We start from the raw sequence: 10,543 nt of genomic DNA, 5'->3' as shown, positions 1-10,543 counted from the left end.
CTCCCAGGCATAGATCCACCCCCAGTACAAGCCAACAAGCTAGATGCCCCGTTTGGGCACATCGATCTGTGCGCGCGCTCGCATGCGCATGCGCGATCGCCTGCGAGGCTGGGGGTGGGGCGGGGGCTGGGGCTCTGGCTGGAGTCGGTGCAAGCCCCGGGATTGCCTGAGGCAAGCCAAAGGAGCCCCAGAGGGAGACGGGACGGCCGGTCGTCTGGTTTCCTGAAAGCCGAATGCGAAGGCGGAGGGGCTCGCGGGCCGCGGGGAGGCAACCCAGGTCTGCAGCGGGAGTCGGGGCCCCGGCCACCCACTCACTCCCCCCGCCCCGGAAGGGGCTGGGGCTGCGGGGGTGGCGGGGGGGCGAGGGGGGGTGTGGGTCCAAGAATTGGGACGCGGGGCGGGGGCTAAAGGACCTCTTCTGGTAGGCAAAAAAGCCTCCAGCACCCGGAATTCCCAGGTGGTCTCCCACCCAAGATACTGAACAGGCCCGACCCTGCTTAGCTTCCGAGATCAGACGAGATCGGGCGCCTTCAGGCCGATAGGGCCGGAGACGGGCGCGGCCGCCGCGGGGCGCCCTAAGAGCCTTGCGCTTCGCCTCCCTTTCGCTCTGACCTGCAGGTCGGGCCAACGGGCCGCCCCTCTCCTCGGGGGGCCGTGCTGTACTTGAGCCGCACGACCCGCGACCGCACTCCAGCCTGCTGACGCCGGCCCGGCCCCCGAACACCGCCAACACCAGACCAGCAACCGCCTGGCCGGGCCCGGGGGCCCGATGGGCTTCCAGGACCCCCCAGTGACCGGGAGGGCGTGCGTGCGTGCGCGCGGGGCCTGGGGGGTGGGCTGAGGGGTGCGGAGGTCTCGGCGCCCTCCCACCCCCGGCCACTCCAGACCCGGCCGCGCTGGCTGAGCGGGGCCTCCCCCTCCCCCCCCATCCCGTTCGCTGCTCAGGGCCGCGCGACCCCGGAGGTGTCGGTCTTCGGGGCCCGCCGCCTCCCGATCCCCGCGGCCCGGGGGCCTCTGAACCTCCTGCGGGCCTAGGCTCAGCGAATCTTGAGCGCCCAACTTGCCCGGCACCTGCCCGCTGCCCAAACCCACCGGGAGCCACGGAGGCGCGGTCGACCGGAGCGCCTCAGCCCCGCCCCTTTGCCCTACCGAGGCGCCCCCCTTGTCCCCACGCCGCCCGCCAAGCACCCGACCTTCCTGAGAGAGCAGACGAACCACAGGCAGGCACACAGACAGACAGACAGACACACACACACACACACACACACGAGTGTGGTCTTTGGAAATACTTCTGTTCGTAGTTGCTGGGTTGAGCCCAACTCTTATAGGACCCATGGAGTGCGGCCCATCAGGCTCCTCTGTCCGTGGCATTTCCCAGGCGAGAATACTGGAGTGGGTTGCCATTACCTTCTCCAGGGCATCTTCCCGACCCAGGGGTCAAACCCGAGTCTCCTGCGGGCGGATGCCTTGCCATCTGAACCAGCACATTGCGAATTCCCTAGGCAAAATACAAAGAAAAGAGCTCGTGTGCTACTAAGTGGAAAGATGATTGAAGAAACAGAAGGTGTCCTTTGTTGGTATCTTGGAATCTTTCTTTAGTTTTCGTTGATTTTTACTCTTAAGGCTACTTGAACAAGGCAAGAGAGAAACCCCAGAACTGAAAAGCAATTGACTTTTTTGAAAGAAACCTGTGCAGGTTAAGCACTCTTCGTTTTTGAGAGACGGTGAAGTGCAAAATCTTGATTCAACACCTATGACTTTGGTGAACTTTATTTCAAATCTCCATGATGAACCCCTAAGGCGTCCAGGAAGAAAGGAGTAGAGCGGGAGACAAAAAGAGCAACCTTTCCCCTTGGCGCCATCCCAACCAGCTGCTTAGTTCCTTCATCTCATGGACTACCATCTGGGCTTATCTGGTTTGTCTGATTCTTGTTTCGGGGCCCGTTTCTAGTCACAAGGCTGTCAACAGTGGGGGGTGGGGTGGGGGGTGGGGGAAGCCCTTCTTTCCATTCCACATGAGACCCAGTGGACAATCCAGGCCCTGGCCACTGCATAGAGCGTGCAGCAACAATATCAACGGTGATGCTGGTTAACAACGCATATTCCTGGAATCCACTCCGTTGCCTACTGAGTGTGTGCGGTGGTGGTCTGGAACCTATACCTGGAAGCTTTCTTGATGATTGCAAATGACACCAAAGTCCGAGGACGATGGAAGATCTTCACGTTTCTGCAAGAGCCACACACCTCCAGAAGGAACCGCAAGACTTGCCTGACATGGTCAAGGTCTAAGTATTGGACTACACGTCGGAAGGTCTCCACCTTTGCTATGGAAGTCAAACGATCTTTCTTGGAAATGAAAATGGATCACACTGAACGTTCACATTCTTCTAGAGCATTTGAAAAGCCCTAAACTGTAGAAATCTGCTGTACGAGTTCCTTGAAAGCAAGAACCCATACTGATGGATATGTCTTAATGCCTTAGATTGTGCCTTGAATATAGCGTACACATGAACCCAGGAAAGGAAAGAATGGAATCGCCAAATACACAAAGAGATCAAAAGTGCCGAGCCAAGTGACACCTTGAGGCTTCCAAGAACTTTTCTGTCTTTCACACACTAAGTAAATCCTGAGCACCTACGATGAGCTGGGAGGCATGTAATAAGTTTCTGGAACTAGAAGGCGGAGAGAAGCAGACACAGAGTTCCTGCTTTCACTGAGACGAATCTAATGATACATCACAGGCAGATCCTTGGAGAACTTGTCGAGGGGCCTCTACCCTCACCAAAACCTGGGTGTCAGGGAAGGCTTTTCAGAGTAACCATTGCGTTGAGGTCCATAGGTTGAACCTACGTAAACCAGGGTTGAGATGCAGGAAGAATTTCAGGCAGGGAAAACAGCATCCTGGAAGTCTAGGTGACCAGGGAAACTTAGGACGTTCAAGAAATGAAAATGCCCTATGGGATGGAAGCCAAAGAGTGCAGAGGGCATTCCAGGGAAAAGACATCCGAGAAGAACGTGAGGAGCAGGCATGAAGGGAATTGGTCGTATCTTCAATATGATGGGAAAATACAAGAGCCGTTGGAGCAGGATGGTGAGAGAATTGCATCTGCATTTCCAAACGGTCATCTTGCTCCACGTCACTAATGATTGGAGAGACTCAACTCCAAACGCCAAGGAGGGACCACTTCGCCCGAGTCCGATTGGGCCTCATTGCAATGTCTGTCCATAGCAGATGCTGGAGAAGCTGTGGAGCAAAGGGAACTCTCCTCCACGCTGAGTAGGAATGGGAGTTGGTACAGCCGGGATGGAAAAGAGTATGGAGGTTCGCGAAGGAACTAAAAGTAGAAGTAGCCTATGGTTCAGCAGTCCCACTCCCAGGCATAGATCCACCCCCAGTACAAGCCAACAAGCTAGATGCCCCGTTTGGGCACATCGATCTGTGCGCGCGCTCGCATGCGCATGCGCGATCGCCTGCGAGGCTGGGGGTGGGGCGGGGGCTGGGGCTCTGGCTGGAGTCGGTGCAAGCCCCGGGATTGCCTGAGGCAAGCCAAAGGAGCCCCAGAGGGAGACGGGACGGCCGGTCGTCTGGTTTCCTGAAAGCCGAATGCGAAGGCGGAGGGGCTCGCGGGCCGCGGGGAGGCAACCCAGGTCTGCAGCGGGAGTCGGGGCCCCGGCCACCCACTCACTCCCCCCGCCCCGGGAGGGGCTGGGGCTGCGGGGGTGGCGGGGGGGCGAGGGGGGTGTGGGTCCAAGAATTGGGACGCGGGGCGGGGGCTAAAGGACCTCTTCTGGTAGGCAAAAAAGCCTCCAGCACCCGGAATTCCCAGGTGGTCTCCCATCCAAGATACTGAACAGGCCCGACCCTGCTTAGCTTCCGAGATCAGACGAGATCGGGCGCCTTCAGGCCGATAGGGCCGGAGACGGGCGCGGCCGCCGCGGGGCGCCCTAAGAGCCTTGCGCTTCGCCTCCCTTTCGCTCTGACCTGCAGGTCGGGCCAACGGGCCGCCCCTCTCCTCGGGGGGCCGTGCTGTACTTGAGCCGCACGACCCGCGACCGCACTCCAGCCTGCTGACGCCGGCCCGGCCCCCGAACACCGCCAACACCAGACCAGCAACCGCCTGGCCGGGCCCGGGGGCCCGATGGGCTTCCAGGACCCCCCAGTGACCGGGAGGGCGTGCGTGCGTGCGCGCGGGGCCTGGGGGGTGGGCTGAGGGGTGCGGAGGTCTCGGCGCCCTCCCACCCCCGGCCACTCCAGACCCGGCCGCGCTGGCTGAGCGGGGCCTCCCCCTCCCCCCCCATCCCGTTCGCTGCTCAGGGCCGCGCGACCCCGGAGGTGTCGGTCTTCGGGGCCCGCCGCCTCCCGATCCCCGCGGCCCGGGGGCCTCTGAACCTCCTGCGGGCCTAGGCTCAGCGAATCTTGAGCGCCCAACTTGCCCGGCACCTGCCCGCTGCCCAAACCCACCGGGAGCCACGGAGGCGCGGTCGACCGGAGCGCCTCAGCCCCGCCCCTTTGCCCTACCGAGGCGCCCCCCTTGTCCCCACGCCGCCCGCCAAGCACCCGACCTTCCTGAGAGAGCAGACGAACCACAGGCAGGCACACAGACAGACAGACAGACAGACACACACACACACACACACGAGTGTGGTCTTTGGAAATACTTCTGTTCGTAGTTGCTGGGTTGAGCCCAACTCTTATAGGACCCATGGAGTGCGGCCCATCAGGCTCCTCTGTCCGTGGCATTTCCCAGGCGAGAATACTGGAGTGGGTTGCCATTACCTTCTCCAGGGGATCTTCCCGACCCAGGGGTCAAACCCGAGTCTCCTGCGGGCGGATGCCTTGCCATCTGAACCAGCACATTGCGAATTCCCTAGGCAAAATACAAAGAAAAGAGCTCGTGTGCTACTAAGTGGAAAGATGATTGAAGAAACAGAAGGTGTCCTTTGTTGGTATCTTGGAATCTTTCTTTAGTTTTCGTTGATTTTTACTCTTAAGGCTACTTGAACAAGGCAAGAGAGAAACCCCAGAACTGAAAAGCAATTGACTTTTTTGAAAGAAACCTGTGCAGGTTAAGCACTCTTCGTTTTTGAGAGATGGTGAAATGCAAAATCTTGATTCAACACCTATGACTTTGGTGAACTTTATTTCAAATCTCCATGATGAACCCCTAAGGCGTCCAGGAAGAAAGGAGTAGAGCGGGAGACAAAAAGAGCAACCTTTCTCCTTGGCGCCATCCCAACCAGCTGCTTAGTTCCTTCATCTCATGGACTACCATCTGGGCTTATCTGGTTTGTCTGATTCTTGTTTCGGGGCCCGTTTCTAGTCACAAGGCTGTCAACAGTGGGGGGTGGGGTGGGGGGTGGGGGAAGCCCTTCTTTCCATTCCACATGAGACCCAGTGGACAATCCAGGCCCTGGCCACTGCATAGAGCGTGCAGCAACAATATCAACGGTGATGCTGGTTAACAACGCATATTCCTGGAATCCACTCCGTTGCCTACTGAGTGTGTGCGGTGGTGGTCTGGAACCTATACCTGGAAGCTTTCTTGATGATTGCAAATGACACCAAAGTCCGAGGACGATGGAAGATCTTCACGTTTCTGCAAGAGCCACACACCTCCAGAAGGAACCGCAAGACTTGCCTGACATGGTCAAGGTCTAAGTATTGGACTACACGTCGGAAGGTCTCCACCTTTGCTATGGAAGTCAAACGATCTTTCTTGGAAATGAAAATGGATCACACTGAACGTTCACATTCTTCTAGAGCATTTGAAAAGCCCTAAACTGTAGAAATCTGCTGTACGAGTTCCTTGAAAGCAAGAACCCATACTGATGGATATGTCTTAATGCCTTAGATTGTGCCTTGAATATAGCGTACACATGAACCCAGGAAAGGAAAGAATGGAATCGCCAAATACACAAAGAGATCAAAAGTGCCGAGCCAAGTGACACCTTGAGGCTTCCAAGAACTTTTCTGTCTTTCACACACTAAGTAAATCCTGAGCACCTACGATGAGCTGGGAGGCATGTAATAAGTTTCTGGAACTAGAAGGCGGAGAGAAGCAGACACAGAGTTCCTGCTTTCACTGAGACGAATCTAATGATACATCACAGGCAGATCCTTGGAGAACTTGTCGAGGGGCCTCTACCCTCACCAAAACCTGGGTGTCAGGGAAGGCTTTTCAGAGTAACCATTGCGTTGAGGTCCATAGGTTGAACCTACGTAAACCAGGGTTGAGATGCAGGAAGAATTTCAGGCAGGGAAAACAGCATCCTGGAAGTCTAGGTGACCAGGGAAACTTAGGACGTTCAAGAAATGAAAATGCCCTATGGGATGGAAGCCAAAGAGTGCAGAGGGCATTCCAGGGAAAAGACATCCGAGAAGAACGTGAGGAGCAGGCATGAAGGGAATTGGTCGTATCTTCAATATGATGGGAAAATACAAGAGCCGTTGGAGCAGGATGGTGAGAGAATTGCATCTGCATTTCCAAACGGTCATCTTGCTCCACGTCACTAATGATTGGAGAGACTCAACTCCAAACGCCAAGGAGGGACCACTTCGCCCGAGTCCGATTGGGCCTCATTGCAATGTCTGTCCATAGCAGATGCTGGAGAAGCTGTGGAGCAAAGGGAACTCTCCTCCACGCTGAGTAGGAATGGGAGTTGGTACAGCCGGGATGGAAAAGAGTATGGAGGTTCGCGAAGGAACTAAAAGTAGAAGTAGCCTATGGTTCAGCAGTCCCACTCCCAGGCATAGATCCACCCCCAGTACAAGCCAACAAGCTAGATGCCCCGTTTGGGCACATCGATCTGTGCGCGCGCTCGCATGCGCATGCGCGATCGCCTGCGAGGCTGGGGGTGGGGCGGGGGCTGGGGCTCTGGCTGGAGTCGGTGCAAGCCCCGGGATTGCCTGAGGCAAGCCAAAGGAGCCCCAGAGGGAGACGGGACGGCCGGTCGTCTGGTTTCCTGAAAGCCGAATGCGAAGGCGGAGGGGCTCGCGGGCCGCGGGGAGGCAACCCAGGTCTGCAGCGGGAGTCGGGGCCCCGGCCACCCACTCACTCCCCCCGCCCCGGAAGGGGCTGGGGCTGCGGGGGTGGCGGGGGGGCGAGGGGGGGTGTGGGTCCAAGAATTGGGACGCGGGGCGGGGGCTAAAGGACCTCTTCTGGTAGGCAAAAAAGCCTCCAGCACCCGGAATTCCCAGGTGGTCTCCCACCCAAGATACTGAACAGGCCCGACCCTGCTTAGCTTCCGAGATCAGACGAGATCGGGCGCCTTCAGGCCGATAGGGCCGGAGACGGGCGCGGCCGCCGCGGGGCGCCCTAAGAGCCTTGCGCTTCGCCTCCCTTTCGCTCTGACCTGCAGGTCGGGCCAACGGGCCGCCCCTCTCCTCGGGGGGCCGTGCTGTACTTGAGCCGCACGACCCGCGACCGCACTCCAGCCTGCTGACGCCGGCCCGGCCCCCGAACACCGCCAACACCAGACCAGCAACCGCCTGGCCGGGCCCGGGGGCCCGATGGGCTTCCAGGACCCCCCAGTGACCGGGAGGGCGTGCGTGCGTGCGCGCGGGGCCTGGGGGGTGGGCTGAGGGGTGCGGAGGTCTCGGCGCCCTCCCACCCCCGGCCACTCCAGACCCGGCCGCGCTGGCTGAGCGGGGCCTCCCCCTCCCCCCCCATCCCGTTCGCTGCTCAGGGCCGCGCGACCCCGGAGGTGTCGGTCTTCGGGGCCCGCCGCCTCCCGATCCCCGCGGCCCGGGGGCCTCTGAACCTCCTGCGGGCCTAGGCTCAGCGAATCTTGAGCGCCCAACTTGCCCGGCACCTGCCCGCTGCCCAAACCCACCGGGAGCCACGGAGGCGCGGTCGACCGGAGCGCCTCAGCCCCGCCCCTTTGCCCTACCGAGGCGCCCCCCTTGTCCCCACGCCGCCCGCCAAGCACCCGACCTTCCTGAGAGAGCAGACGAACCACAGGCAGGCACACAGACAGACAGACAGACACACACACACACACACACACACGAGTGTGGTCTTTGGAAATACTTCTGTTCGTAGTTGCTGGGTTGAGCCCAACTCTTATAGGACCCATGGAGTGCGGCCCATCAGGCTCCTCTGTCCGTGGCATTTCCCAGGCGAGAATACTGGAGTGGGTTGCCATTACCTTCTCCAGGGCATCTTCCCGACCCAGGGGTCAAACCCGAGTCTCCTGCGGGCGGATGCCTTGCCATCTGAACCAGCACATTGCGAATTCCCTAGGCAAAATACAAAGAAAAGAGCTCGTGTGCTACTAAGTGGAAAGATGATTGAAGAAACAGAAGGTGTCCTTTGTTGGTATCTTGGAATCTTTCTTTAGTTTTCGTTGATTTTTACTCTTAAGGCTACTTGAACAAGGCAAGAGAGAAACCCCAGAACTGAAAAGCAATTGACTTTTTTGAAAGAAACCTGTGCAGGTTAAGCACTCTTCGTTTTTGAGAGACGGTGAAGTGCAAAATCTTGATTCAACACCTATGACTTTGGTGAACTTTATTTCAAATCTCCATGATGAACCCCTAAGGCGTCCAGGAAGAAAGGAGTAGAGCGGGAGACAAAAAGAGCAACCTTTCCCCTTGGCGCCATCCCAACCAGCTGCTTAGTTCCTTCATCTCATGGACTACCATCTGGGCTTATCTGGTTTGTCTGATTCTTGTTTCGGGGCCCGTTTCTAGTCACAAGGCTGTCAACAGTGGGGGGTGGGGTGGGGGGTGGGGGAAGCCCTTCTTTCCATTCCACATGAGACCCAGTGGACAATCCAGGCCCTGGCCACTGCATAGAGCGTGCAGCAACAATATCAACGGTGATGCTGGTTAACAACGCATATTCCTGGAATCCACTCCGTTGCCTACTGAGTGTGTGCGGTGGTGGTCTGGAACCTATACCTGGAAGCTTTCTTGATGATTGCAAATGACACCAAAGTCCGAGGACGATGGAAGATCTTCACGTTTCTGCAAGAGCCACACACCTCCAGAAGGAACCGCAAGACTTGCCTGACATGGTCAAGGTCTAAGTATTGGACTACACGTCGGAAGGTCTCCACCTTTGCTATGGAAGTCAAACGATCTTTCTTGGAAATGAAAATGGATCACACTGAACGTTCACATTCTTCTAGAGCATTTGAAAAGCCCTAAACTGTAGAAATCTGCTGTACGAGTTCCTTGAAAGCAAGAACCCATACTGATGGATATGTCTTAATGCCTTAGATTGTGCCTTGAATATAGCGTACACATGAACCCAGGAAAGGAAAGAATGGAATCGCCAAATACACAAAGAGATCAAAAGTGCCGAGCCAAGTGACACCTTGAGGCTTCCAAGAACTTTTCTGTCTTTCACACACTAAGTAAATCCTGAGCACCTACGATGAGCTGGGAGGCATGTAATAAGTTTCTGGAACTAGAAGGCGGAGAGAAGCAGACACAGAGTTCCTGCTTTCACTGAGACGAATCTAATGATACATCACAGGCAGATCCTTGGAGAACTTGTCGAGGGGCCTCTACCCTCACCAAAACCTGGGTGTCAGGGAAGGCTTTTCAGAGTAACCATTGCGTTGAGGTCCATAGGTTGAACCTACGTAAACCAGGGTTGAGATGCAGGAAGAATTTCAGGCAGGGAAAACAGCATCCTGGAAGTCTAGGTGACCAGGGAAACTTAGGACGTTCAAGAAATGAAAATGCCCTATGGGATGGAAGCCAAAGAGTGCAGAGGGCATTCCAGGGAAAAGACATCCGAGAAGAACGTGAGGAGCAGGCATGAAGGGAATTGGTCGTATCTTCAATATGATGGGAAAATACAAGAGCCGTTGGAGCAGGATGGTGAGAGAATTGCATCTGCATTTCCAAACGGTCATCTTGCTCCACGTCACTAATGATTGGAGAGACTCAACTCCAAACGCCAAGGAGGGACCACTTCGCCCGAGTCCGATTGGGCCTCATTGCAATGTCTGTCCATAGCAGATGCTGGAGAAGCTGTGGAGCAAAGGGAACTCTCCTCCACGCTGAGTAGGAATGGGAGTTGGTACAGCCGGGATGGAAAAGAGTATGGAGGTTCGCGAAGGAACTAAAAGTAGAAGTAGCCTATGGTTCAGCAGTCCCACTCCCAGGCATAGATCCACCCCCAGTACAAGCCAACAAGCTAGATGCCCCGTTTGGGCACATCGATCTGTGCGCGCGCTCGCATGCGCATGCGCGATCGCCTGCGAGGCTGGGGGTGGGGCGGGGGCTGGGGCTCTGGCTGGAGTCGGTGCAAGCCCCGGGATTGCCTGAGGCAAGCCAAAGGAGCCCCAGAGGGAGACGGGACGGCCGGTCGTCTGGTTTCCTGAAAGCCGAATGCGAAGGCGGAGGGGCTCGCGGGCCGCGGGGAGGCAACCCAGGTCTGCAGCGGGAGTCGGGGCCCCGGCCACCCACTCACTCCCCCCGCCCCGGGAGGGGCTGGGGCTGCGGGGGTGGCGGGGGGGCGAGGGGGGTGTGGGTCCAAGAATTGGGACGCGGGGCGGGGGCTAAAGGACCTCTTCTGGTAGGCAAAAA

General features: G+C 57.4%; 3 pseudogenes; all 3 read right to left on the bottom strand.

Annotated features, from left to right (window-relative positions):
• Positions 1–432: 432 nt before the first annotated feature.
• Positions 433–552, bottom strand: LOC129641050 (uncharacterized; annotated as a pseudogene).
• Positions 553–3,802: 3,250 nt separating this feature from the next.
• On the bottom strand, positions 3,803–3,922 carry LOC129641092 (uncharacterized; annotated as a pseudogene).
• A 3,251-nt stretch (positions 3,923–7,173) lies between these two features.
• Positions 7,174–7,293, bottom strand: LOC129641049 (uncharacterized; annotated as a pseudogene).
• Between the last annotated feature and the right edge of the window lie 3,250 nt (positions 7,294–10,543).

Source organism: Bubalus kerabau, unplaced genomic scaffold (assembly GCF_029407905.1).
Source record: "Bubalus kerabau isolate K-KA32 ecotype Philippines breed swamp buffalo unplaced genomic scaffold, PCC_UOA_SB_1v2 scaffold_70, whole genome shotgun sequence".
In the NCBI taxonomy this organism is placed as follows: Eukaryota; Metazoa; Chordata; class Mammalia; order Artiodactyla; family Bovidae; genus Bubalus; species Bubalus kerabau.
The sequence above is the reverse complement of the archived record's forward strand: the minus strand, read 5'-3'. Positions and strand labels throughout refer to the sequence as shown.